General features: G+C 69.9%; 13 pseudogenes; all 13 read left to right on the forward strand.

Annotated features, from left to right (window-relative positions):
* The first annotated feature begins 2,699 nt into the window (after positions 1–2,699).
* LOC137209769 (5S ribosomal RNA) lies at positions 2,700–2,835 on the forward strand (annotated as a pseudogene).
* Positions 2,836–4,821: 1,986 nt separating this feature from the next.
* LOC137209678 (5S ribosomal RNA) lies at positions 4,822–4,957 on the forward strand (annotated as a pseudogene).
* A 937-nt stretch (positions 4,958–5,894) lies between these two features.
* LOC137209630 (5S ribosomal RNA) lies at positions 5,895–6,030 on the forward strand (annotated as a pseudogene).
* A 3,085-nt stretch (positions 6,031–9,115) lies between these two features.
* LOC137209780 (5S ribosomal RNA) lies at positions 9,116–9,251 on the forward strand (annotated as a pseudogene).
* Positions 9,252–11,234: 1,983 nt separating this feature from the next.
* On the forward strand, positions 11,235–11,370 carry LOC137209679 (5S ribosomal RNA; annotated as a pseudogene).
* Positions 11,371–12,307: 937 nt separating this feature from the next.
* LOC137209665 (5S ribosomal RNA) lies at positions 12,308–12,443 on the forward strand (annotated as a pseudogene).
* A 1,995-nt stretch (positions 12,444–14,438) lies between these two features.
* On the forward strand, positions 14,439–14,574 carry LOC137209578 (5S ribosomal RNA; annotated as a pseudogene).
* A 3,073-nt stretch (positions 14,575–17,647) lies between these two features.
* LOC137209535 (5S ribosomal RNA) lies at positions 17,648–17,783 on the forward strand (annotated as a pseudogene).
* A 1,986-nt stretch (positions 17,784–19,769) lies between these two features.
* LOC137209680 (5S ribosomal RNA) lies at positions 19,770–19,905 on the forward strand (annotated as a pseudogene).
* A 937-nt stretch (positions 19,906–20,842) lies between these two features.
* On the forward strand, positions 20,843–20,978 carry LOC137209631 (5S ribosomal RNA; annotated as a pseudogene).
* Positions 20,979–24,063: 3,085 nt separating this feature from the next.
* On the forward strand, positions 24,064–24,199 carry LOC137209575 (5S ribosomal RNA; annotated as a pseudogene).
* A 1,986-nt stretch (positions 24,200–26,185) lies between these two features.
* On the forward strand, positions 26,186–26,321 carry LOC137209682 (5S ribosomal RNA; annotated as a pseudogene).
* A 937-nt stretch (positions 26,322–27,258) lies between these two features.
* On the forward strand, positions 27,259–27,394 carry LOC137209632 (5S ribosomal RNA; annotated as a pseudogene).
* Positions 27,395–27,430: the final 36 nt, after the last annotated feature.

Genomic DNA, 27,430 nt, shown 5'->3' on the forward strand with positions numbered 1-27,430 from the left:
CCACAGCTCCATCCGGAAAAAGCCCCCCCTCCACCGTTTCGCCGCGGCCGTGTGCCGGAGAGGGATAGAGGGCCCAGGCCGCTTCCGCGGGCCTGCCGGCCACCTGGGGCGGGGTCCTGAGCTCGGACGGTGGTGTGGGGGCAAGGGGGGCGTTGCTGGGTAAGGGGCTTTGCTAACGCAAAGGTGGCTCCCACTGGCTTCGGGCCAGCTGCTATCGGGCAGGAAGGCTGGCCCGGTCTGCGACAGGGCAGCGCCTAGCGCAGCGTGGGCGGGCAGGTGGGATGCCCAAGGGACCGCAGTCCCCGGGCCCTGAAGCCTCCGGGGCCACATCCTTGTGAGCGACCTGCGGGATCTGGGGTGGGAGGCCAAGCGCCGAAACGTTTGCTGGGTCCCGCCCGCCCTGCGCTGGGTGGTCGCCAACACCTCCGCCACCACCCGATCACCGAGACCTCCGTTCCTCTGCCTAGGTGGCCGGCGGGGCCCTGCCAGGGCGGGCGGGCCGCTAGGCTGGCAGTAAGGCCCAAGGGCCTGCTAAGCTGCGCCTCAAGAGGCAGCCCGCGACCCACCGACACCTACTACCAAAGCAGCCTAGACGGGCCCGATCAAGTCTGGATCTCGGAAGCTAAGCAGGGTCGGGCCTGTTTCGAACTTGGATGGGAGACGTCCTGGCTGGGAGAGCTCCTGGGAATACCGGGTGCTGTAGGCTTTTTGCCTCTCGCTCCGCTTTCTCCTTTTGTCGCCCGCGGTGGCGGCGATGGTGGCGGCGGTGGTGGAGGCAGCCGTCTCCGCCCCTGTCAGGTACCGCTGCAGGCCCCACCTCCTCAGGCCCCTGCCACCACAGCAAGCGTCTGATGGGGCACTCCCCACCTGCCTGACCGGCCAGGCGGCCAGAAGGCGTCCCTGGAAGGCAGCGGCACACCAGCTGCTCCGGGTGGCGGCCTGACGTCACCCAGACATGGCCGCGGACCCGGGTGCCGTCCGTTCGGCCCCTGAGCCCCACGAGCTGCAGCTGGCCGCAGCCACTGGAGCCCAGCCCCGGCGCCGCCACCTGTCTTCCGGGGTGTCTCTCCACAGCTCCATCCGGAAAAAGCCCCCCTCCACCGTTTCGCCGCGGCCGTGTGCCGGAGAGGGATAGAGGGCCCAGGCCGCTTCCGCAGGCCTGCCGGCCACCTGGGCCGGGGTACAGAGCTCGGACGGTGGTGTGGGGGCAAGGGTGGCGTTGCTGGGTCTAAGGGGCTTTGCCAACTCAACGGTGGCTCCCACTGGCTTCAGGCCAGCTGCTGTCGGGCAGGAAGGCCGGCCCGGTCTGCGACAGGGCTGCGCCTAGCGCAGCGAGGGCAGGCAGGTGAGAGGTCCAAAGGACCGCAGGCCCCGGGCCCTGAAGCCTCCGGGGCCACATCCTTGTGAGCGACCTGCGGGATCTGGGGTGGGAGGCCAAGCGACGAAACGTTTCCTGGGTCCCGCCCGCCCTGGGCTGGGTGGTCGCCAACACCTCGCGCCAGCAACCGGTCCCCGAGACCTCCGTTCCTCTGCCTAGACGGGTGGCGGGGCCCTGCCAGGGCGGGCGGGCCGCTGGGCTTGCGGTAAGGCGCAAGGGCCTGCTAAGCTGCGCCTCAAGAGGCAGCCCGCGACCCACTGACACCTACTGCCAAAGCAGCCTAGACGGGCCCAATCAAGTCTGGATCTCGGAAGCTAAGCAGGGTCGGGCCTGGTTAGAACTTGGATGGGAGACCTCCTGGATGGGAGAGCTCCTGGGAATGCCGGGTGCTGTACGCTTTTTGCCTCCTGCTCCGCTTTCTCCTTTTGTCGCCCGCGGTGTCAGTGGCGGCGGCCGTCTCCACGCCTGCTGGGTACCAGGTACCACTGCAGGCCCCACCTCCTCTGGCCCCTCCCACCACAGCAAGCGTCTGATGGGGCACTCCCCACCTGCCTGACTGGCCAGGCGGCCAGAAGGCGTCCCTGGAAGGCAGCGGCACACCAGACGCTCCAGGGGCGGCCTGACGTCACCCAGACATGGCCGCGGACCCGGGTGCCGTCCGTTCGGTCCGTGAGCCCCGCGAGCTACACCTGGCCGCAGCCACAGGAGCCCAGGCCCGGCTCCACCACCTGTCTTCCAGGGTGTCTCTCCACAGCTCCATCCGGAAAAAGCACCCCCTCCGCCGCTTCGCCTCGGCCGTGGGCGGGAGCAGGATCGAGGGCCCAGGCCGCTTCCCCGGGCCTGCCGGCCCCCTGGGCCAGGGTACAGAGCTCGGACGGTGGTGTGGGGGCAAGGGTGGCGTTGCTGGGTCTAAGGGGCTTTGCCAACTCAATGGTGGCTCCCACTGGCTTCGGGCCAGCTGCTGTCGGGCAGGAGGGCCGGCCCGGTCTGCGGCTGGGCTGCGCCTAGCGCAGCGTGGGCGGTCAGGTGGGATGCACAAGGGACCGCAGGCCCCGGGCCCTGAAGCCTCCGGGGCCACATCCCTGTGAGCGACCTGCGGACTCTGCGGTGGGAGGCCAAGCGCCGAAACGTTTCCTGGGTCCCTCCCGCCCTGGGCTGGGTGGTCGCCAACTCCTCTGCCACCGCCTGGTCCCCGAGACCTCTGTTCCCCTGCCTAGGCGGGCGGCGGGGCCCTGCCGGGGCGGGCGGGCCACTGGGCCGGCGGTAAGTCCCAAGCGCCTGCTAAGCTGCGCCTCAAGTGGAAGCCCGCGACCCCCCCAGTGTCTACGGCCAAACCACCCTAGACGAGCCCGATCTCGACTCGATCTCGGAAGCTAAGCAGGGTTGGGCCTGGTTAGTAGTTGGATGGGAGACCTCCCGGACGGGAGAGCTCCTGGGAACGCCAGGTGCTGTAGGCTTTTTGCCTCCCGCTACACACCTTCTCCTTTTGTCGACCGTGGCGGTCGTGGCGGTGGCGGCGGTGGCGGCGGTGGTGGCGGCGGCCGTCTCCGCCCCCGCCGGGTACCGCTGCAGGCCCCACCTCCTCAGGACCCTCCCACCACAGCAAGCGTCTGATGGGGCGCTCCCCGCCTGCCTGAGCGGCCAGGCGGCCAGAAGTCGTCCCTGGAAGGCAGCGGCACACCAGACGCTCCGTTGGTCCCCTGACTCGAAGCAGACATGGCCGCGGACCTGGGTGCCGTCCATGCGGCCCGCGAGCCCCTCGACCTGCACCTGGCGACCCCCACTGGAGCCCAGCCCCGGCGCCGCCACCTGTCTGCCGGGGGGTGTCTCTCCACAGCTCCATCCGGAAAAAGCCCCCCCTCCACCGTTTCGCCGTGGCCTGGTGCCGGAGAGGGATAGAGGGCGCAGGCCGCTTCCGCGGGCCTGCCGTCCACCTGGGCCGGTGTCCTGAGCTCGGACGGTGGTGTGGAGGCAAGGGTGGCGTTGCTGGGTCTAAGGGGCTTTGCCAACTCAACGGTGGCTCCCACTTCCTTCGGGCCAGCTGCTGTCGGGCAGGAAGGCCGGCCCGGTCTGCGACAGGGCTGCGCCTAGCGCAGCGTGGGCAGTCAGGTGGGATGCCCAAAGGACCGCAGGCCCCGGGCCCTGAAGCCTCCGGGGCCACATCCCTGTGAGCGACCTGCGGGATCCGGGGTGGGAGGCCAAGCGCCGAAACGTTTCCTGGGTCCCTCCCGCCCTGGGCTGGGTGGTCGCCAAAACCTCCGACACCACCTGGTCCCCGAGACCTCCGTTCCTCTGCCTAGGCGGGCGGGCCGCTGGGCTGGCGGTAAGTCCCATGGGCCTGCTAAGCTGCGCCTCAAGAGGCAGCCTGCGACCCACTGACACCTACTGTCAAACCAGCCTAGACGGGCCCGATCAAGTCTGGATCTCGGAAGCTAAGCAGGGTCGGGCCTGGTTCGAACTTGGATGGGAGACCTCCTGGATGGGAGAGCTCCTGGGAATACCGGGTGCTGTAGGATTTTTGCCTTCCGCTCCGCTTTCTCCTTTTGTCGCCCGCGGTGGCGGCGGCGGCGGCGGCCGTCTCCGCCCCCGCCGGGTACCAGGTACCGCTGCAGGCCCCACCTCCTCAGGCCCCTCCCACCACAGCAAGCGTCTGATGGGGCACTCCCCACCTGCCAGACCGGCCAGGCGGCCAGAAGGCGTCCCTGGAAGGCAGCGACACACCAGCCGCTCCAGGGGGCGGCCTGACGTCACCCAGACATGGCCGCGGACCCGGGTGCCGTCCGTTCGGCCCGCGAGCCCCGCGAGCTGCACCTGGTCGCAGCCACTGGAGTCCAGCCCCGGCACCGCCACCTGTCTTCCGGGGTGTCTCTCCACAGCTCCATCCGGAAAAAGCACCCCTTCTGCCCCTTCGCCGCGGCCGTGGGCAGGAGCAGGATCGAGGGCCCAGGCCACTTCCCCGGACCTGCCGGCCACCTGGGACGAGGTCCTGAGCTCGGACGGTGGTGTCGGGGCAAGGGTGGCCTTGCTGTGTCTAAGGGGCCGTGCCAACTCAATGGTGGCTCCCAGTGGCTTCGGGCCAGCTGCTGTAGGACAGGAGGGTCGGACCAGTCTGCCTCTGAGCTACGCCTACCACAGCGTGGGCGCGCAGGTGGGATGCCCGAGGCACCGCCGACCCCGGGCCCTGAAGCCTCCGGGGCTACGTCCCTGTGAGCGGCCTGTGGGATCTGGGGCGGGGCACGAAGCGCCGAAAAGCTTGCTGTGTCCCACCCGCCCTGCGCTGGGAGGTCGCCAACTCCTCCGCCACCCCCCGGTCGCCGAAACCTCCGTTCCCCCGCCTAGGCGGGCGGCGGGGCCCTGCCAGGGCGGGCGGGCCGCTGGGCCGGCGGTAAGGCCCAAGGGCCTGCTAAACTGCACCTCAAGAGGCAGCCCGCGACCACCCCAGTGTCTACGGCCAAACCACCCTAGACGGGCCCGATCTCGACTCGATCTCGGAAGCTAAGCAGGGTTGGGCCTGGTTAGTAGTTGGATGGCAGACTTCCCGGACGGGAGAGCTCCCTGGAACGCCAGGTGCTGTAGGCCTTTTGCCTCCCGCTACACACCTTCTCATTTTGTCGACCGCGGCGGTCGTGGCGGTGGCGGCGGTGGTGGCGGCGGCCGTCTCCGCCCCCGCCGGGTACCGCTGCAGGCCCCACCTCCTCAGGACCCTCCCACCACAGCAAGCGTCTGATGGGGCGCTCCCCGCCTGCCTGAGCGGCCAGGCGGCCAGAAGGCGTCCCTGGAAGGCAGCGGCACACCATATGCTCCGTTCGTCCCCTGACTCGAAGCAGAAATGGCCGCGGACCCGGGTGCCGTCCATGCGGCCCGCGAGCCCCTCGACCTGCACCTGGCGGTCCCCACTGGATCCAGCCCCGGCGCCGCCACCTGTCTGCCGGTGGGTGTCTCTCCAAAGCTCCATCCGGAAAAAGCCCCCCCTCCACCGTTTCGCCGCGGCCGGGTGCCGGAGAGGGATAGAGGGCCCAGGCCACATCCGCGGGACTGCCGGCCACCAGGGGCGGGGTCCTGAGGTCGGACGGTGGTGTGGGGGCAAGGGTGGAGTTGCTGGGTCTAAGGGGCTTTGCCAACTCAATGGTGGCTCCCACTGGCTTCGGGCCAGCTGCTGTCGGGCAGGAGGGCCGGCCCGGTCTGCGACAGGGCTGCGCCTAGCGCAGCGTGGGCGGTCAGGTGGGATGCACAAGGGACCGCAGGCCCCGGGCCCTGAAGCCTCTGGGGCCACAACCCTGTGAGCGACCTGCGGGATCTGCGGTGGGAGGCCAAGCGCCGAAATGTTTCCTGGGTCCCTCCCACCCTGGCCTGGGTGGTCGCCAACTCCTCTGCCACCGCCTGGTCCCCGAGACCTCCGTTCCCCTGCCTAGGCGGGCGGCGGGGCCCTGCCGGGGCGGGCGGGCCACTGGGCCGGCGGTAAGGCCCAAGAGCCTGCTAAGCTGCACCTCAAGTGGAAGCCCGCGACCCCCCCAGTGTCTACGGCCAAACCACCCTAGACGGGCCCGATCTCGACTCGATCTCGGAAGCTAAGCAGGGTTGGGCCTGGTTAGTAGTTGGACGGCAGACCTCCCGGACGGGAGAGCTCCTGGGAACGCCAGGTGCTGTAGGCTTTTTGCCTCCCGCTACACACCTTCTCATTTTGTCGACCGCGGCGGTCGTGGCGTTGGCGGCGGTGGCGGCGGCGGTGGCGGCGGTGGTGGCGGCGGCCGTCTCCGCCCCCGCCGGGTACCGCTGCAGGCCCCACCTCCTCAGGACCCTCCCACCACAGCAAGCGTCTGATGGGGCGCTCCCCGCCTGCCTGAGCGGCCAGGCGGCCAGAAGGCGTCCCTGGAAGGCAGCGGCAAACCATATGCTCCGTTCGTCCCCTGACTCGAAGCAGACATGGCCGCGGACCCGGGTGCCGTCCATGCGGCCCGCGAGCCCCTCGACCTGCACCTGGCGGTCCCCACTGGAGCCCAGCCCCGGCGCCGCCACCTGTCTGCCGGTGGGTGTCTCTCCACAGCTCCATCCGGAAAAAGCCCCCCCTCCACCGTTTCGCCGCGGCCGTGTGCCGGAGAGGGATAGAGGGCCCAGGCCGCTTCCGCGGGCCTGCCGGCCACCTGGGGCGGGGTCCTGAGCTCGGACGGTGGTGTGGGGGCAAGGGGGGCGTTGCTGGGTAAGGGGCTTTGCTAACGCAAAGGTGGCTCCCACTGGCTTCGGGCCAGCTGCTATCGGGCAGGAAGGCTGGCCCGGTCTGCAACAGGGCAGCGCCTAGCGCAGCGTGGGCGGGCAGGTGGGATGCCCAAGGGACCGCAGTCCCCGGGCCCTGAAGCCTCCGGGGCCACATCCTTGTGAGCGACCTGCGGGATCTGGGGTGGGAGGCCAAGCGCCGAAACGTTTGCTGGGTCCCGCCCGCCCTGGGCTGGGTGGTCGCCAACACCTCCGCCACCACCCGATCACCGAGACCTCCGTTCCTCTGCCTAGGTGGCCGGCGGGGCCCTGCCAGGGCGGGCGGGCCGCTAGGCTGGCAGTAAGGCCCAAGGGCCTGCTAAGCTGCGCCTCAAGAGGCAGCCCGCGACCCACCGACACCTACTACCAAAGCAGCCTAGACGGGCCCGATCAAGTCTGGATCTCGGAAGCTAAGCAGGGTCGGGCCTGTTTCGAACTTGGATGGGAGACGTCCTGGCTGGGAGAGCTCCTGGGAATACCGGGTGCTGTAGGCTTTTTGCCTCTCGCTCCGCTTTCTCCTTTTGTCGCCCGCGGTGGCGGCGATGGTGGCGGCGGTGGTGGAGGCAGCCGTCTCCGCCCCTGTCAGGTACCGCTGCAGGCCCCACCTCCTCAGGCCCCTGCCACCACAGCAAGCGTCTGATGGGGCACTCCCCACCTGCCTGACCGGCCAGGCGGCCAGAAGGCGTCCCTGGAAGGCAGCGGCACACCAGCTGCTCCGGGTGGCGGCCTGACGTCACCCAGACATGGCCGCGGACCCGGGTGCCGTCCGTTCGGCCCCTGAGCCCCACGAGCTGCAGCTGGCCGCAGCCACTGGAGCCCAGCCCCGGCGCCGCCACCTGTCTTCCGGGGTGTCTCTCCACAGCTCCATCCGGAAAAAGCCCCCCTCCACCGTTTCGCCGCGGCCGTGTGCCGGAGAGGGATAGAGGGCCCAGGCCACTTCCGCAGGCCTGCCGGCCACCTGGGCCGGGGTACAGAGCTCGGACGGTGGTGTGGGGGCAAGGGTGGCGTTGCTGGGTCTAAGGGGCTTTGCCAACTCAACGGTGGCTCCCACTGGCTTCAGGCCAGCTGCTGTCGGGCAGGAAGGCCGGCCCGGTCTGCGACAGGGCTGCGCCTAGCGCAGCGAGGGCAGGCAGGTGAGAGGCCCAAAGGACCGCAGGCCCCGGGCCCTGAAGCCTCCGGGGCCACATCCTTGTGAGCGACCTGCGGGATCTGGGGTGGGAGGCCAAGCGACGAAACGTTTCCTGGGTCCCGCCCGCCCTGGGCTGGGTGGTCGCCAACACCTCGCGCCAGCAACCGGTCCCCGAGACCTCCGTTCCTCTGCCTAGACGGGTGGCGGGGCCCTGCCAGGGCGGGCGGGCCGCTGGGCTTGCGGTAAGGCGCAAGGGCCTGCTAAGCTGCGCCTCAAGAGGCAGCCCGCGACCCACTGACACCTACTGCCAAAGCAGCCTAGACGGGCCCAATCAAGTCTGGATCTCGGAAGCTAAGCAGGGTCGGGCCTGGTTAGAACTTGGATGGGAGACCTCCTGGATGGGAGAGCTCCTGGGAATGCCGGGTGCTGTACGCTTTTTGCCTCCTGCTCCGCTTTCTCCTTTTGTCGCCCGCGGTGTCAGTGGCGGCGGCCGTCTCCACGCCTGCTGGGTACCAGGTACCACTGCAGGCCCCACCTCCTCTGGCCCCTCCCACCACAGCAAGCGTCTGATGGGGCACTCCCCACCTGCCTGACTGGCCAGGCGGCCAGAAGGCGTCCCTGGAAGGCAGCGGCACACCAGACGCTCCAGGGGCGGCCTGACGTCACCCAGACATGGCCGCGGACCCGGGTGCCGTCCGTTCGGTCCGTGAGCCCCGCGAGCTACACCTGGCCGCAGCCACAGGAGCCCAGGCCCGGCTCCACCACCTGTCTTCCAGGGTGTCTCTCCACAGCTCCATCCGGAAAAAGCACCCCCTCCGCCGCTTCGCCTCGGCCGTGGGCGGGAGCAGGATCGAGGGCCCAGGCCGCTTCCCCGGGCCTGCCGGCCCCCTGGGCCAGGGTACAGAGCTCGGACGGTGGTGTGGGGGCAAGGGTGGCGTTGCTGGGTCTAAGGGGCTTTGCCAACTCAATGGTGGCTCCCACTGGCTTCGGACCAGCTGCTGTCGGGCAGGAGGGCCGGCCCGGTCTGCGGCTGGGCTGCGCCTAGCGCAGCGTGGGCGGTCAGGTGGGATGCACAAGGGACCGCAGGCCCCGGGCCCTGAAGCCTCCGGGGCCACATCCCTGTGAGCGACCTGCGGACTCTGCGGTGGGAGGCCAAGCGCCGAAACGTTTCCTGGGTCCCTCCCGCCCTGGGCTGGGTGGTCGCCAACTCCTCTGCCACCGCCTGGTCCCCGAGACCTCTGTTCCCCTGCCTAGGCGGGCGGCGGGGCCCTGCCGGGGCGGGCGGGCCACTGGGCCGGCGGTAAGTCCCAAGCGCCTGCTAAGCTGCGCCTCAAGTGGAAGCCCGCGACCCCCCCAGTGTCTACGGCCAAACCACCCTAGACGAGCCCGATCTCGACTCGATCTCGGAAGCTAAGCAGGGTTGGGCCTGGTTAGTAGTTGGATGGGAGACCTCCCGGACGGGAGAGCTCCTGGGAACGCCAGGTGCTGTAGGCTTTTTGCCTCCCGCTACACACCTTCTCCTTTTGTCGACCGTGGCGGTCGTGGCGGTGGCGGCGGTGGCGGCGGTGGTGGCGGCGGCCGTCTCCGCCCCCGCCGGGTACCGCTGCAGGCCCCACCTCCTCAGGACCCTCCCACCACAGCAAGCGTCTGATGGGGCGCTCCCCGCCTGCCTGAGCGGCCAGGCGGCCAGAAGTCGTCCCTGGAAGGCAGCGGCACACCAGACGCTCCGTTGGTCCCCTGACTCGAAGCAGACATGGCCGCGGACCTGGGTGCCGTCCATGCGGCCCGCGAGCCCCTCGACCTGCACCTGGCGGCCCCCACTGGAGCCCAGCCCCGGCGCCGCCACCTGTCTGCCGGGGGGTGTCTCTCCACAGCTCCATCCGGAAAAAGCCCCCCCTCCACCGTTTCGCCGTGGCCTGGTGCCAGAGAGGGATAGAGGGCGCAGGCCGCTTCCGCGGGCCTGCCGTCCACCTGGGCCGGTGTCCTGAGCTCGGACGGTGGTGTGGAGGCAAGGGTGGCGTTGCTGGGTCTAAGGGGCTTTGCCAACTCAATGGTGGCTCCCACTTCCTTCGGGCCAGCTGCTGTTGGGCAGGAAGGCCGGCCCGGTCTGCGACAGGGCTGCGCCTAGCGCAGCGTGGGCAGTCAGGTGGGATGCCCAAAGGACTGCAGGCCCCGGGCCCTGAAGCCTCCGGGGCCACATCCCTGTGAGCGACCTGCGGGATCCGGGGTGGGAGGCCAAGCGCCGAAACGTTTCCTGGGTCCCTCCCGCCCTGGGCTGGGTGGTCGCCAAAACCTCCGACACCACCTGGTCCCCGAGACCTCCGTTCCTCTGCCTAGGCGGGCGGGCCGCTGGGCTGGCGGTAAGTCCCATGGGCCTGCTAAGCTGCGCCTCAAGAGGCAGCCTGCGACCCACTGACACCTACTGTCAAACCAGCCTAGACGGGCCCGATCAAGTCTGGATCTCGGAAGCTAAGCAGGGTCGGGCCTGGTTCGAACTTGGATGGGAGACCTCCTGGATGGGAGAGCTCCTGGGAATACCGGGTGCTGTAGGATTTTTGCCTTCCGCTCCGCTTTCTCCTTTTGTCGCCCGCGGTGGCGGCGGCGGCGGCCGTCTCCGCCCCCGCCGGGTACCAGGTACCGCTGCAGGCCCCACCTCCTCAGGCCCCTCCCACCACAGCAAGCGTCTGATGGGGCACTCCCCACCTGCCAGACCGGCCAGGCGGCCAGAAGGCGTCCCTGGAAGGCAGCGACACACCAGCCGCTCCAGGGGGCGGCCTGACGTCACCCAGACATGGCCGCGGACCCGGGTGCCGTCCGTTCGGCCCGCGAGCCCCGCGAGCTGCACCTGGTCGCAGCCACTGGAGTCCAGCCCCGGCACCGCCACCTGTCTTCCGGGGTGTCTCTCCACAGCTCCATCCGGAAAAAGCACCCCTTCTGCCCCTTCGCCGCGGCCGTGGGCAGGAGCAGGATCGAGGGCCCAGGCCACTTCCCCGGACCTGCCGGCCACCTGGGACGAGGTCCTGAGCTCGGACGGTGGCGTCGGGGCAAGGGTGGCCTTGCTGTGTCTAAGGGGCCGTGCCAACTCAATGGTGGCTCCCAGTGGCTTCGGGCCAGCTGCTGTAGGACAGGAGGGTCGGACCAGTCTGCCTCTGAGCTACGCCTACCACAGCGTGGGCGCGTAGGTGGGATGCCCGAGGCACCGCCGACCCCGGGCCCTGAAGCCTCCGGGGCTACGTCCCTGTGAGCGGCCTGTGGGATCTGGGGCGGGGCACGAAGCGCCGAAAAGCTTGCTGTGTCCCACCCGCCCTGCGCTGGGAGGTCGCCAACTCCTCCGCCACCCCCCGGTCGCCGAAACCTCCGTTCCCCCGCCTAGGCGGGCGGCGGGGCCCTGCCAGGGCGGGCGGGCCGCTGGGCCGGCGGTAAGGCCCAAGGGCCTGCTAAACTGCACCTCAAGAGGCAGCCCGCGACCACCCCAGTGTCTACGGCCAAACCACCCTAGACGGGCCCGATCTCGACTCGATCTCGGAAGCTAAGCAGGGTTGGGCCTGGTTAGTAGTTGGATGGCAGACTTCCCGGACGGGAGAGCTCCCTGGAACGCCAGGTGCTGTAGGCCTTTTGCCTCCCGCTACACACCTTCTCATTTTGTCGACCGCGGCGGTCGTGGCGGTGGCGGCGGTGGTGGCGGCGGCCGTCTCCGCCCCCGCCGGGTACCGCTGCAGGCCCCACCTCCTCAGGACCCTCCCACCACAGCAAGCGTCTGATGGGGCGCTCCCCGCCTGCCTGAGCGGCCAGGCGGCCAGAAGGCGTCCCTGGAAGGCAGCGGCACACCATATGCTCCGTTCGTCCCCTGACTCGAAGCAGAAATGGCCGCGGACCCGGGTGCCGTCCATGCGGCCCGCGAGCCCCTCGACCTGCACCTGGCGGTCCCCACTGGATCCAGCCCCGGCGCCGCCACCTGTCTGCCGGTGGGTGTCTCTCCAAAGCTCCATCCGGAAAAAGCCCCCCCTCCACCGTTTCGCCGCGGCCGGGTGCCGGAGAGGGATAGAGGGCCCAGGCCACATCCGCGGGACTGCCGGCCACCAGGGGCGGGGTCCTGAGGTCGGACGGTGGTGTGGGGGCAAGGGTGGAGTTGCTGGGTCTAAGGGGCTTTGCCAACTCAATGGTGGCTCCCACTGGCTTCGGGCCAGCTGCTGTCGGGCAGGAGGGCCGGCCCGGTCTGCGACAGGGCTGCGCCTAGCGCAGCGTGGGCGGTCAGGTGGGATGCACAAGGGACCGCAGGCCCCGGGCCCTGAAGCCTCTGGGGCCACAACCCTGTGAGCGACCTGCGGGATCTGCGGTGGGAGGCCAAGCGCCGAAATGTTTCCTGGGTCCCTCCCACCCTGGCCTGGGTGGTCGCCAACTCCTCTGCCACCGCCTGGTCCCCGAGACCTCCGTTCCCCTGCCTAGGCGGGCGGCGGGGCCCTGCCGGGGCGGGCGGGCCACTGGGCCGGCGGTAAGGCCCAAGAGCCTGCTAAGCTGCACCTCAAGTGGAAGCCCGCGACCCCCCCAGTGTCTACGGCCAAACCACCCTAGACGGGCCCGATCTCGACTCGATCTCGGAAGCTAAGCAGGGTTGGGCCTGGTTAGTAGTTGGACGGCAGACCTCCCGGACGGGAGAGCCCCTGGGAACGCCAGGTGCTGTAGGCTTTTTGCCTCCCGCTACACACCTTCTCATTTTGTCGACCGCGGCGGTCGTGGCGTTGGCGGCGGTGGCGGCGGCGGTGGCGGCGGTGGTGGCGGCGGCCGTCTCCGCCCCCGCCGGGTACCGCTGCAGGCCCCACCTCCTCAGGACCCTCCCACCACAGCAAGCGTCTGATGGGGCGCTCCCCGCCTGCCTGAGCGGCCAGGCGGCCAGAAGGCGTCCCTGGAAGGCAGCGGCACACCAGACGCTCCGTTGGTCCCCTGACTCGAAGCAGACATGGCCGCGGACCTGGGTGCCGTCCATGCGGCCCGCGAGCCCCTCGACCTGCACCTGGCGGCCCCCACTGGAGCCCAGCTCCGGCGCCGCCACCTGTCTGCCGGGGGGTGTCTCTCCACAGCTCCATCCGGAAAAAGCCCCCCCTCCACCGTTTCGCCGTGGCCTGGTGCCGGAGAGGGATAGAGGGCGCAGGCCGCTTCCGCGGGCCTGCCGTCCACCTGGGCCGGTGTCCTGAGCTCGGACGGTGGTGTGGAGGCAAGGGTGGCGTTGCTGGGTCTAAGGGGCTTTGCCAACTCAATGGTGGCTCCCACTTCCTTCGGGCCAGCTGCTGTTGGGCAGGAAGGCCGGCCCGGTCTGCGACAGGGCTGCGCCTAGCGCAGCGTGGGCAGTCAGGTGGGATGCCCAAAGGACTGCAGGCCCCGGGCCCTGAAGCCTCCGGGGCCACATCCCTGTGAGCGACCTGCGGGATCCGGGGTGGGAGGCCAAGCGCCGAAACGTTTCCTGGGTCCCTCCCGCCCTGGGCTGGGTGGTCGCCAAAACCTCCGACACCACCTGGTCCCCGAGACCTCCGTTCCTCTGCCTAGGCGGGCGGGCCGCTGGGCTGGCGGTAAGTCCCATGGGCCTGCTAAGCTGCGCCTCAAGAGGCAGCCTGCGACCCACTGACACCTACTGTCAAACCAGCCTAGACGGGCCCGATCAAGTCTGGATCTCGGAAGCTAAGCAGGGTCGGGCCTGGTTCGAACTTGGATGGGAGACCTCCTGGATGGGAGAGCTCCTGGGAATACCGGGTGCTGTAGGATTTTTGCCTTCCGCTCCGCTTTCTCCTTTTGTCGCCCGCGGTGGCGGCGGCGGCGGCCGTCTCCGCCCCCGCCGGGTACCAGGTACCGCTGCAGGCCCCACCTCCTCAGGCCCCTCCCACCACAGCAAGCGTCTGATGGGGCACTCCCCACCTGCCAGACCGGCCAGGCGGCCAGAAGGCGTCCCTGGAAGGCAGCGACACACCAGCCGCTCCAGGGGGCGGCCTGACGTCACCCAGACATGGCCGCGGACCCGGGTGCCGTCCGTTCGGCCCGCGAGCCCCGCGAGCTGCACCTGGTCGCAGCCACTGGAGTCCAGCCCCGGCACCGCCACCTGTCTTCCGGGGTGTCTCTCCACAGCTCCATCCGGAAAAAGCACCCCTTCTGCCCCTTCGCCGCGGCCGTGGGCAGGAGCAGGATCGAGGGCCCAGGCCACTTCCCCGGACCTGCCGGCCACCTGGGACGAGGTCCTGAGCTCGGACGGTGGCGTCGGGGCAAGGGTGGCCTTGCTGTGTCTAAGGGGCCGTGCCAACTCAATGGTGGCTCCCAGTGGCTTCGGGCCAGCTGCTGTAGGACAGGAGGGTCGGACCAGTCTGCCTCTGAGCTACGCCTACCACAGCGTGGGCGCGCAGGTGGGATGCCCGAGGCACCGCCGACCCCGGGCCCTGAAGCCTCCGGGGCTACGTCCCTGTGAGCGGCCTGTGGGATCTGGGGCGGGGCACGAAGCGCCGAAAAGCTTGCTGTGTCCCACCCGCCCTGCGCTGGGAGGTCGCCAACTCCTCCGCCACCCCCCGGTCGCCGAAACCTCCGTTCCCCCGCCTAGGCGGGCGGCGGGGCCCTGCCAGGGCGGGCGGGCCGCTGGGCCGGCGGTAAGGCCCAAGGGCCTGCTAAACTGCACCTCAAGAGGCAGCCCGCGACCACCCCAGTGTCTACGGCCAAACCACCCTAGACGGTCCCGATCTCGACTCGATCTCGGAAGCTAAGCAGGGTTGGGCCTGGTTAGTAGTTGGATGGGAGACCTCCCGGACGGGAGAGCTCCTGGGAACGCCAGGTGCTGTAGGCTTTTTGCCTCCCGCTACACACCTTCTCCTTTTGTCGACCGTGGCGGTCGTGGCGGTGGCGGCGGTGGCGGCGGTGGTGGCGGCGGCCGTCTCCGCCCCCGCCGGGTACCGCTGCAGGCCCCACCTCCTCAGGACCCTCCCACCACAGCAAGCGTCTGATGGGGCGCTCCCCGCCTGCCTGAGCGGCCAGGCGGCCAGAAGGCGTCCCTGGAAGGCAGCGGCAAACCATATGCTCCGTTCGTCCCCTGACTCGAAGCAGACATGGCCGCGGACCCGGGTGCCGTCCATGCGGCCCGCGAGCCCCTCGACCTGCACCTGGCGGTCCCCACTGGAGCCCAGCCCCGGCGCCGCCACCTGTCTGCCGGTGGGTGTCTCTCCACAGCTCCATCCGGAAAAAGCCCCCCCTCCACCGTTTCGCCGCGGCCGTGTGCCGGAGAGGGATAGAGGGCCCAGGCCGCTTCCGCGGGCCTGCCGGCCACCTGGGGCGGGGTCCTGAGCTCGGACGGTGGTGTGGGGGCAAGGGGGGCGTTGCTGGGTAAGGGGCTTTGCTAACGCAAAGGTGGCTCCCACTGGCTTCGGGCCAGCTGCTATCGGGCAGGAAGGCTGGCCCGGTCTGCGACAGGGCAGCGCCTAGCGCAGCGTGGGCGGGCAGGTGGGATGCCCAAGGGACCGCAGTCCCCGGGCCCTGAAGCCTCCGGGGCCACATCCTTGTGAGCGACCTGCGGGATCTGGGGTGGGAGGCCAAGCGCCGAAACGTTTGCTGGGTCCCGCCCGCCCTGGGCTGGGTGGTCGCCAACACCTCCGCCACCACCCGATCACCGAGACCTCCGTTCCTCTGCCTAGGTGGCCGGCGGGGCCCTGCCAGGGCGGGCGGGCCGCTAGGCTGGCAGTAAGGCCCAAGGGCCTGCTAAGCTGCGCCTCAAGAGGCAGCCCGCGACCCACCGACACCTACTACCAAAGCAGCCTAGACGGGCCCGATCAAGTCTGGATCTCGGAAGCTAAGCAGGGTCGGGCCTGTTTCGAACTTGGATGGGAGACGTCCTGGCTGGGAGAGCTCCTGGGAATACCGGGTGCTGTAGGCTTTTTGCCTCTCGCTCCGCTTTCTCCTTTTGTCGCCCGCGGTGGCGGCGATGGTGGCGGCGGTGGTGGAGGCAGCCGTCTCCGCCCCTGTCAGGTACCGCTGCAGGCCCCACCTCCTCAGGCCCCTGCCACCACAGCAAGCGTCTGATGGGGCACTCCCCACCTGCCTGACCGGCCAGGCGGCCAGAAGGCGTCCCTGGAAGGCAGCGGCACACCAGCTGCTCCGGGTGGCGGCCTGACGTCACCCAGACATGGCCGCGGACCCGGGTGCCGTCCGTTCGGCCCCTGAGCCCCACGAGCTGCAGCTGGCCGCAGCCACTGGAGCCCAGCCCCGGCGCCGCCACCTGTCTTCCGGGGTGTCTCTCCACAGCTCCATCCGGAAAAAGCCCCCCTCCACCGTTTCGCCGCGGCCGTGTGCCGGAGAGGGATAGAGGGCCCAGGCCGCTTCCGCAGGCCTGCCGGCCACCTGGGCCGGGGTACAGAGCTCGGACGGTGGTGTGGGGGCAAGGGTGGCGTTGCTGGGTCTAAGGGGCTTTGCCAACTCAACGGTGGCTCCCACTGGCTTCAGGCCAGCTGCTGTCGGGCAGGAAGGCCGGCCCGGTCTGCGACAGGGCTGCGCCTAGCGCAGCGAGGGCAGGCAGGTGAGAGGTCCAAAGGACCGCAGGCCCCGGGCCCTGAAGCCTCCGGGGCCACATCCTTGTGAGCGACCTGCGGGATCTGGGGTGGGAGGCCAAGCGACGAAACGTTTCCTGGGTCCCGCCCGCCCTGGGCTGGGTGGTCGCCAACACCTCGCGCCAGCAACCGGTCCCCGAGACCTCCGTTCCTCTGCCTAGACGGGTGGCGGGGCCCTGCCAGGGCGGGCGGGCCGCTGGGCTTGCGGTAAGGCGCAAGGGCCTGCTAAGCTGCGCCTCAAGAGGCAGCCCGCGACCCACTGACACCTACTGCCAAAGCAGCCTAGACGGGCCCAATCAAGTCTGGATCTCGGAAGCTAAGCAGGGTCGGGCCTGGTTAGAACTTGGATGGGAGACCTCCTGGATGGGAGAGCTCCTGGGAATGCCGGGTGCTGTACGCTTTTTGCCTCCTGCTCCGCTTTCTCCTTTTGTCGCCCGCGGTGTCAGTGGCGGCGGCCGTCTCCACGCCTGCTGGGTACCAGGTACCACTGCAGGCCCCACCTCCTCTGGCCCCTCCCACCACAGCAAGCGTCTGATGGGGCACTCCCCACCTGCCTGACTGGCCAGGCGGCCAGAAGGCGTCCCTGGAAGGCAGCGGCACACCAGACGCTCCAGGGGCGGCCTGACGTCACCCAGACATGGCCGCGGACCCGGGTGCCGTCCGTTCGGTCCGTGAGCCCCGCGAGCTACACCTGGCCGCAGCCACAGGAGCCCAGGCCCGGCTCCACCACCTGTCTTCCAGGGTGTCTCTCCACAGCTCCATCCGGAAAAAGCACCCCCTCCGCCGCTTCGCCTCGGCCGTGGGCGGGAGCAGGATCGAGGGCCCAGGCCGCTTCCCCGGGCCTGCCGGCCCCCTGGGCCAGGGTACAGAGCTCGGACGGTGGTGTGGGGGCAAGGGTGGCGTTGCTGGGTCTAAGGGGCTTTGCCAACTCAATGGTGGCTCCCACTGGCTTCGGGCCAGCTGCTGTCGGGCAGGAGGGCCGGCCCGGTCTGCGGCTGGGCTGCGCCTAGCGCAGCGTGGGCGGTCAGGTGGGATGCACAAGGGACCGCAGGCCCCGGGCCCTGAAGCCTCCGGGGCCACATCCCTGTGAGCGACCTGCGGACTCTGCGGTGGGAGGCCAAGCGCCGAAACGTTTCCTGGGTCCCTCCCGCCCTGGGCTGGGTGGTCGCCAACTCCTCTGCCACCGCCTGGTCCCCGAGACCTCTGTTCCCCTGCCTAGGCGGGCGGCGGGGCCCTGCCGGGGCGGGCGGGCCACTGGGCCGGCGGTAAGTCCCAAGCGCCTGCTAAGCTGCGCCTCAAGTGGAAGCCCGCGACCCCCCCAGTGTCTACGGCCAAACCACCCTAGACGAGCCCGATCTCGACTCGATCTCGGAAGCTAAGCAGGGTTGGGCCTGGTTAGTAGTTGGATGGGAGACCTCCCGGACGGGAGAGCTCCTGGGAACGCCAGGTGCTGTAGGCTTTTTGCCTCCCGCTACACACCTTCTCCTTTTGTCGACCGTGGCGGTCGTGGCGGTGGCGGCGGTGGCGGCGGTGGTGGCGGCGGCCGTCTCCGCCCCCGCCGGGTACCGCTGCAGGCCCCACCTCCTCAGGACCCTCCCACCACAGCAAGCGTCTGATGGGGCGCTCCCCGCCTGCCTGAGCGGCCAGGCGGCCAGAAGTCGTCCCTGGAAGGCAGCGGCACACCAGACGCTCCGTTGGTCCCCTGACTCGAAGCAGACATGGCCGCGGACCTGGGTGCCGTCCATGCGGCCCGCGAGCCCCTCGACCTGCACCTGGCGACCCCCACTGGAGCCCAGCCCCGGCGCCGCCACCTGTCTGCCGGGGGGTGTCTCTCCACAGCTCCATCCGGAAAAAGCCCCCCCTCCACCGTTTCGCCGTGGCCTGGTGCCGGAGAGGGATAGAGGGCGCAGGCCGCTTCCGCGGGCCTGCCGTCCACCTGGGCCGGTGTCCTGAGCTCGGACGGTGGTGTGGAGGCAAGGGTGGCGTTGCTGGGTCTAAGGGGCTTTGCCAACTCAACGGTGGCTCCCACTTCCTTCGGGCCAGCTGCTGTCGGGCAGGAAGGCCGGCCCGGTCTGCGACAGGGCTGCGCCTAGCGCAGCGTGGGCAGTCAGGTGGGATGCCCAAAGGACCGCAGGCCCCGGGCCCTGAAGCCTCCGGGGCCACATCCCTGTGAGCGACCTGCGGGATCCGGGGTGGGAGGCCAAGCGCCGAAACGTTTCCTGGGTCCCTCCCGCCCTGGGCTGGGTGGTCGCCAAAACCTCCGACACCACCTGGTCCCCGAGACCTCCGTTCCTCTGCCTAGGCGGGCGGGCCGCTGGGCTGGCGGTAAGTCCCATGGGCCTGCTAAGCTGCGCCTCAAGAGGCAGCCTGCGACCCACTGACACCTACTGTCAAACCAGCCTAGACGGGCCCGATCAAGTCTGGATCTCGGAAGCTAAGCAGGGTCGGGCCTGGTTCGAACTTGGATGGGAGACCTCCTGGATGGGAGAGCTCCTGGGAATACCGGGTGCTGTAGGATTTTTGCCTTCCGCTCCGCTTTCTCCTTTTGTCGCCCGCGGTGGCGGCGGCGGCGGCGGCCGTCTCCGCCCCCGCCGGGTACCAGGTACCGCTGCAGGCCCCACCTCCTCAGGCCCCTCCCACCACAGCAAGCGTCTGATGGGGCACTCCCCACCTGCCAGACCGGCCAGGCGGCCAGAAGGCGTCCCTGGAAGGCAGCGACACACCAGCCGCTCCAGGGGGCGGCCTGACGTCACCCAGACATGGCCGCGGACCCGGGTGCCGTCCGTTCGGCCCGCGAGCCCCGCGAGCTGCACCTGGTCGCAGCCACTGGAGTCCAGCCCCGGCACCGCCACCTGTCTTCCGGGGTGTCTCTCCACAGCTCCATCCGGAAAAAGCACCCCTTCTGCCCCTTCGCCGCGGCCGTGGGCAGGAGCAGGATCGAGGGCCCAGGCCACTTCCCCGGACCTGCCGGCCACCTGGGACGAGGTCCTGAGCTCGGACGGTGGTGTCGGGGCAAGGGTGGCCTTGCTGTGTCTAAGGGGCCGTGCCAACTCAATGGTGGCTCCCAGTGGCTTCGGGCCAGCTGCTGTAGGACAGGAGGGTCGGACCAGTCTGCCTCTGAGCTACGCCTACCACAGCGTGGGCGCGCAGGTGGGATGCCCGAGGCACCGCCGACCCCGGGCCCTGAAGCCTCCGGGGCTACGTCCCTGTGAGCGGCCTGTGGGATCTGGGGCGGGGCACGAAGCGCCGAAAAGCTTGCTGTGTCCCACCCGCCCTGCGCTGGGAGGTCGCCAACTCCTCCGCCACCCCCCGGTCGCCGAAACCTCCGTTCCCCCGCCTAGGCGGGCGGCGGGGCCCTGCCAGGGCGGGCGGGCCGCTGGGCCGGCGGTAAGGCCCAAGGGCCTGCTAAACTGCACCTCAAGAGGCAGCCCGCGACCACCCCAGTGTCTACGGCCAAACCACCCTAGACGGGCCCGATCTCGACTCGATCTCGGAAGCTAAGCAGGGTTGGGCCTGGTTAGTAGTTGGATGGCAGACTTCCCGGACGGGAGAGCTCCCTGGAACGCCAGGTGCTGTAGGCCTTTTGCCTCCCGCTACACACCTTCTCATTTTGTCGACCGCGGCGGTCGTGGCGGTGGCGGCGGTGGTGGCGGCGGCCGTCTCCGCCCCCGCCGGGTACCGCTGCAGGCCCCACCTCCTCAGGACCCTCCCACCACAGCAAGCGTCTGATGGGGCGCTCCCCGCCTGCCTGAGCGGCCAGGCGGCCAGAAGGCGTCCCTGGAAGGCAGCGGCACACCATATGCTCCGTTCGTCCCCTGACTCGAAGCAGAAATGGCCGCGGACCCGGGTGCCGTCCATGCGGCCCGCGAGCCCCTCGACCTGCACCTGGCGGTCCCCACTGGATCCAGCCCCGGCGCCGCCACCTGTCTGCCGGTGGGTGTCTCTCCAAAGCTCCATCCGGAAAAAGCCCCCCCTCCACCGTTTCGCCGCGGCCGGGTGCCGGAGAGGGATAGAGGGCCCAGGCCACATCCGCGGGACTGCCGGCCACCAGGGGCGGGGTCCTGAGGTCGGACGGTGGTGTGGGGGCAAGGGTGGAGTTGCTGGGTCTAAGGGGCTTTGCCAACTCAATGGTGGCTCCCACTGGCTTCGGGCCAGCTGCTGTCGGGCAGGAGGGCCGGCCCGGTCTGCGACAGGGCTGCGCCTAGCGCAGCGTGGGCGGTCAGGTGGGATGCACAAGGGACCGCAGGCCCCGGGCCCTGAAGCCTCTGGGGCCACAACCCTGTGAGCGACCTGCGGGATCTGCGGTGGGAGGCCAAGCGCCGAAATGTTTCCTGGGTCCCTCCCACCCTGGCCTGGGTGGTCGCCAACTCCTCTGCCACCGCCTGGTCCCCGAGACCTCCGTTCCCCTGCCTAGGCGGGCGGCGGGGCCCTGCCGGGGCGGGCGGGCCACTGGGCCGGCGGTAAGGCCCAAGAGCCTGCTAAGCTGCACCTCAAGTGGAAGCCCGCGACCCCCCCAGTGTCTACGGCCAAACCACCCTAGACGGGCCCGATCTCGACTCGATCTCGGAAGCTAAGCAGGGTTGGGCCTGGTTAGTAGTTGGACGGCAGACCTCCCGGACGGGAGAGCTCCTGGGAACGCCAGGTGCTGTAGGCTTTTTGCCTCCCGCTACACACCTTCTCATTTTGTCGACCGCGGCGGTCGTGGCGTTGGCGGCGGTGGCGGCGGCGGTGGCGGCGGTGGTGGCGGCGGCCGTCTCCGCCCCCGCCGGGTACCGCTGCAGGCCCCACCTCCTCAGGACCCTCCCACCACAGCAAGCGTCTGATGGGGCGCTCCCCGCCTGCCTGAGCGGCCAGGCGGCCAGAAGGCGTCCCTGGAAGGCAGCGGCAAACCATATGCTCCGTTCGTCCCCTGACTCGAAGCAGACATGGCCGCGGACCCGGGTGCCGTCCATGCGGCCCGCGAGCCCCTCGACCTGCACCTGGCGGTCCCCACTGGAGCCCAGCCCCGGCGCCGCCACCTGTCTGCCGGTGGGTGTCTCTCCACAGCTCCATCCGGAAAAAGCCCCCCCTCCACCGTTTCGCCGCGGCCGTGTGCCGGAGAGGGATAGAGGGCCCAGGCCGCTTCCGCGGGCCTGCCGGCCACCTGGGGCGGGGTCCTGAGCTCGGACGGTGGTGTGGGGGCAAGGGGGGCGTTGCTGGGTAAGGGGCTTTGCTAACGCAAAGGTGGCTCCCACTGGCTTCGGGCCAGCTGCTATCGGGCAGGAAGGCTGGCCCGGTCTGCAACAGGGCAGCGCCTAGCGCAGCGTGGGCGGGCAGGTGGGATGCCCAAGGGACCGCAGTCCCCGGGCCCTGAAGCCTCCGGGGCCACATCCTTGTGAGCGACCTGCGGGATCTGGGGTGGGAGGCCAAGCGCCGAAACGTTTGCTGGGTCCCGCCCGCCCTGGGCTGGGTGGTCGCCAACACCTCCGCCACCACCCGATCACCGAGACCTCCGTTCCTCTGCCTAGGTGGCCGGCGGGGCCCTGCCAGGGCGGGCGGGCCGCTAGGCTGGCAGTAAGGCCCAAGGGCCTGCTAAGCTGCGCCTCAAGAGGCAGCCCGCGACCCACCGACACCTACTACCAAAGCAGCCTAGACGGGCCCGATCAAGTCTGGATCTCGGAAGCTAAGCAGGGTCGGGCCTGTTTCGAACTTGGATGGGAGACGTCCTGGCTGGGAGAGCTCCTGGGAATACCGGGTGCTGTAGGCTTTTTGCCTCTCGCTCCGCTTTCTCCTTTTGTCGCCCGCGGTGGCGGCGATGGTGGCGGCGGTGGTGGAGGCAGCCGTCTCCGCCCCTGTCAGGTACCGCTGCAGGCCCCACCTCCTCAGGCCCCTGCCACCACAGCAAGCGTCTGATGGGGCACTCCCCACCTGCCTGACCGGCCAGGCGGCCAGAAGGCGTCCCTGGAAGGCAGCGGCACACCAGCTGCTCCGGGTGGCGGCCTGACGTCACCCAGACATGGCCGCGGACCCGGGTGCCGTCCGTTCGGCCCCTGAGCCCCACGAGCTGCAGCTGGCCGCAGCCACTGGAGCCCAGCCCCGGCGCCGCCACCTGTCTTCCGGGGTGTCTCTCCACAGCTCCATCCGGAAAAAGCCCCCCTCCACCGTTTCGCCGCGGCCGTGTGCCGGAGAGGGATAGAGGGCCCAGGCCGCTTCCGCAGGCCTGCCGGCCACCTGGGCCGGGGTACAGAGCTCGGACGGTGGTGTGGGGGCAAGGGTGGCGTTGCTGGGTCTAAGGGGCTTTGCCAACTCAACGGTGGCTCCCACTGGCTTCAGGCCAGCTGCTGTCGGGCAGGAAGGCCGGCCCGGTCTGCGACAGGGCTGCGCCTAGCGCAGCGAGGGCAGGCAGGTGAGAGGCCCAAAGGACCGCAGGCCCCGGGCCCTGAAGCCTCCGGGGCCACATCCTTGTGAGCGACCTGCGGGATCTGGGGTGGGAGGCCAAGCGACGAAACGTTTCCTGGGTCCCGCCCGCCCTGGGCTGGGTGGTCGCCAACACCTCGCGCCAGCAACCGGTCCCCGAGACCTCCGTTCCTCTGCCTAGACGGGTGGCGGGGCCCTGCCAGGGCGGGCGGGCCGCTGGGCTTGCGGTAAGGCGCAAGGGCCTGCTAAGCTGCGCCTCAAGAGGCAGCCCGCGACCCACTGACACCTACTGCCAAAGCAGCCTAGACGGGCCCAATCAAGTCTGGATCTCGGAAGCTAAGCAGGGTCGGGCCTGGTTAGAACTTGGATGGGAGACCTCCTGGATGGGAGAGCTCCTGGGAATGCCGGGTGCTGTACGCTTTTTGCCTCCTGCTCCGCTTTCTCCTTTTGTCGCCCGCGGTGTCAGTGGCGGCGGCCGTCTCCACGCCTGCTGGGTACCAGGTACCACTGCAGGCCCCACCTCCTCTGGCCCCTCCCACCACAGCAAGCGTCTGATGGGGCACTCCCCACCTGCCTGACTGGCCAGGCGGCCAGAAGGCGTCCCTGGAAGGCAGCGGCACACCAGACGCTCCAGGGGCGGCCTGACGTCACCCAGACATGGCCGCGGACCCGGGTGCCGTCCGTTCGGTCCGTGAGCCCCGCGAGCTACACCTGGCCGCAGCCACAGGAGCCCAGGCCCGGCTCCACCACCTGTCTTCCAGGGTGTCTCTCCACAGCTCCATCCGGAAAAAGCACCCCCTCCGCCGCTTCGCCTCGGCCGTGGGCGGGAGCAGGATCGAGGGCCCAGGCCGCTTCCCCGGGCCTGCCGGCCCCCTGGGCCAGGGTACAGAGCTCGGACGGTGGTGTGGGGGCAAGGGTGGCGTTGCTGGGTCTAAGGGGCTTTGCCAACTCAATGGTGGCTCCCACTGGCTTCGGACCAGCTGCTGTCGGGCAGGAGGGCCGGCCCGGTCTGCGGCTGGGCTGCGCCTAGCGCAGCGTGGGCGGTCAGGTGGGATGCACAAGGGACCGCAGGCCCCGGGCCCTGAAGCCTCCGGGGCCACATCCCTGTGAGCGACCTGCGGACTCTGCGGTGGGAGGCCAAGCGCCGAAACGTTTCCTGGGTCCCTCCCGCCCTGGGCTGGGTGGTCGCCAACTCCTCTGCCACCGCCTGGTCCCCGAGACCTCTGTTCCCCTGCCTAGGCGGGCGGCGGGGCCCTGCCGGGGCGGGCGGGCCACTGGGCCGGCGGTAAGTCCCAAGCGCCTGCTAAGCTGCGCCTCAAGTGGAAGCCCGCGACCCCCCCAGTGTCTACGGCCAAACCACCCTAGACGAGCCCGATCTCGACTCGATCTCGGAAGCTAAGCAGGGTTGGGCCTGGTTAGTAGTTGGATGGGAGACCTCCCGGACGGGAGAGCTCCTGGGAACGCCAGGTGCTGTAGGCTTTTTGCCTCCCGCTACACACCTTCTCCTTTTGTCGACCGTGGCGGTCGTGGCGGTGGCGGCGGTGGCGGCGGTGGTGGCGGCGGCCGTCTCCGCCCCCGCCGGGTACCGCTGCAGGCCCCACCTCCTCAGGACCCTCCCACCACAGCAAGCGTCTGATGGGGCGCTCCCCGCCTGCCTGAGCGGCCAGGCGGCCAGAAGTCGTCCCTGGAAGGCAGCGGCACACCAGACGCTCCGTTGGTCCCCTGACTCGAAGCAGACATGGCCGCGGACCTGGGTGCCGTCCATGCGGCCCGCGAGCCCCTCGACCTGCACCTGGCGACCCCCACTGGAGCCCAGCCCCGGCGCCGCCACCTGTCTGCCGGGGGGTGTCTCTCCACAGCTCCATCCGGAAAAAGCCCCCCCTCCACCGTTTCGCCGTGGCCTGGTGCCGGAGAGGGATAGAGGGCGCAGGCCGCTTCCGCGGGCCTGCCGTCCACCTGGGCCGGTGTCCTGTGCTCGGACGGTGGTGTGGAGGCAAGGGTGGCGTTGCTGGGTCTAAGGGGCTTTGCCAACTCAACGGTGGCTCCCACTTCCTTCGGGCCAGCTGCTGTCGGGCAGGAAGGCCGGCCCGGTCTGCGACAGGGCTGCGCCTAGCGCAGCGTGGGCAGTCAGGTGGGATGCCCAAAGGACCGCAGGCCCCGGGCCCTGAAGCCTCCGGGGCCACATCCCTGTGAGCGACCTGCGGGATCCGGGGTGGGAGGCCAAGCGCCGAAACGTTTCCTGGGTCCCTCCCGCCCTGGGCTGGGTGGTCGCCAAAACCTCCGACACCACCTGGTCCCCGAGACCTCCGTTCCTCTGCCTAGGCGGGCGGGCCGCTGGGCTGGCGGTAAGTCCCATGGGCCTGCTAAGCTGCGCCTCAAGAGGCAGCCTGCGACCCACTGACACCTACTGTCAAACCAGCCTAGACGGGCCCGATCAAGTCTGGATCTCGGAAGCTAAGCAGGGTCGGGCCTGGTTCGAACTTGGATGGGAGACCTCCTGGATGGGAGAGCTCCTGGGAATACCGGGTGCTGTAGGATTTTTGCCTTCCGCTCCGCTTTCTCCTTTTGTCGCCCGCGGTGGCGGCGGCGGCGGCGGCCGTCTCCGCCCCCGCCGGGTACCAGGTACCGCTGCAGGCCCCACCTCCTCAGGCCCCTCCCACCACAGCAAGCGTCTGATGGGGCACTCCCCACCTGCCAGACCGGCCAGGCGGCCAGAAGGCGTCCCTGGAAGGCAGCGACACACCAGCCGCTCCAGGGGGCGGCCTGACGTCACCCAGACATGGCCGCGGACCCGGGTGCCGTCCGTTCGGCCCGCGAGCCCCGCGAGCTGCACCTGGTCGCAGCCACTGGAGTCCAGCCCCGGCACCGCCACCTGTCTTCCGGGGTGTCTCTCCACAGCTCCATCCGGAAAAAGCACCCCTTCTGCCCCTTCGCCGCGGCCGTGGGCAGGAGCAGGATCGAGGGCCCAGGCCACTTCCCCGGACCTGCCGGCCACCTGGGACGAGGTCCTGAGCTCGGACGGTGGTGTCGGGGCAAGGGTGGCCTTGCTGTGTCTAAGGGGCCGTGCCAACTCAATGGTGGCTCCCAGTGGCTTCGGGCCAGCTGCTGTAGGACAGGAGGGTCGGACCAGTCTGCCTCTGAGCTACGCCTACCACAGCGTGGGCGCGCAGGTGGGATGCCCGAGGCACCGCCGACCCCGGGCCCTGAAGCCTCCGGGGCTACGTCCCTGTGAGCGGCCTGTGGGATCTGGGGCGGGGCACGAAGCGCCGAAAAGCTTGCTGTGTCCCACCCGCCCTGCGCTGGGAGGTCGCCAACTCCTCCGCCACCCCCCGGTCGCCGAAACCTCCGTTCCCCCGCCTAGGCGGGCGGCGGGGCCCTGCCAGGGCGGGCGGGCCGCTGGGCCGGCGGTAAGGCCCAAGGGCCTGCTAAACTGCACCTCAAGAGGCAGCCCGCGACCACCCCAGTGTCTACGGCCAAACCACCCTAGACGGGCCCGATCTCGACTCGATCTCGGAAGCTAAGCAGGGTTGGGCCTGGTTAGTAGTTGGATGGCAGACTTCCCGGACGGGAGAGCTCCCTGGAACGCCAGGTGCTGTAGGCCTTTTGCCTCCCGCTACACACCTTCTCATTTTGTCGACCGCGGCGGTCGTGGCGGTGGCGGCGGTGGTGGCGGCGGCCGTCTCCGCCCCCGCCGGGTACCGCTGCAGGCCCCACCTCCTCAGGACCCTCCCACCACAGCAAGCGTCTGATGGGGCGCTCCCCGCCTGCCTGAGCGGCCAGGCGGCCAGAAGGCGTCCCTGGAAGGCAGCGGCACACCATATGCTCCGTTCGTCCCCTGACTCGAAGCAGAAATGGCCGCGGACCCGGGTGCCGTCCATGCGGCCCGCGAGCCCCTCGACCTGCACCTGGCGGTCCCCACTGGATCCAGCCCCGGCGCCGCCACCTGTCTGCCGGTGGGTGTCTCTCCAAAGCTCCATCCGGAAAAAGCCCCCCCTCCACCGTTTCGCCGCGGCCGGGTGCCGGAGAGGGATAGAGGGCCCAGGCCACATCCGCGGGACTGCCGGCCACCAGGGGCGGGGTCCTGAGGTCGGACGGTGGTGTGGGGGCAAGGGTGGAGTTGCTGGGTCTAAGGGGCTTTGCCAACTCAATGGTGGCTCCCACTGGCTTCGGGCCAGCTACTGTCGGGCAGGAGGGCCGGCCCGGTCTGCGACAGGGCTGCGCCTAGCGCAGCGTGGGCGGTCAGGTGGGATGCACAAGGGACCGCAGGCCCCGGGCCCTGAAGCCTCTGGGGCCACAACCCTGTGAGCGACCTGCGGGATCTGCGGTGGGAGGCCAAGCGCCGAAATGTTTCCTGGGTCCCTCCCACCCTGGCCTGGGTGGTCGCCAACTCCTCTGCCACCACCTGGTCCCCGAGACCTCCGTTCCCCTGCCTAGGCGGGCGGCGGGGCCCTGCCGGGGCGGGCGGGCCACTGGGCCGGCGGTAAGGCCCAAGAGCCTGCTAAGCTGCACCTCAAGTGGAAGCCCGCGACCCCCCCAGTGTCTACGGCCAAACCACCCTAGACGGGCCCGATCTCGACTCGATCTCGGAAGCTAAGCAGGGTTGGGCCTGGTTAGTAGTTGGACGGCAGACCTCCCGGACGGGAGAGCTCCTGGGAACGCCAGGTGCTGTAGGCTTTTTGCCTCCCGCTACACACCTTCTCATTTTGTCGA

Source organism: Pseudorca crassidens, chromosome 16 (genome assembly GCF_039906515.1).
Source record: "Pseudorca crassidens isolate mPseCra1 chromosome 16, mPseCra1.hap1, whole genome shotgun sequence".
In the NCBI taxonomy this organism is placed as follows: domain Eukaryota; kingdom Metazoa; phylum Chordata; class Mammalia; order Artiodactyla; family Delphinidae; genus Pseudorca; species Pseudorca crassidens.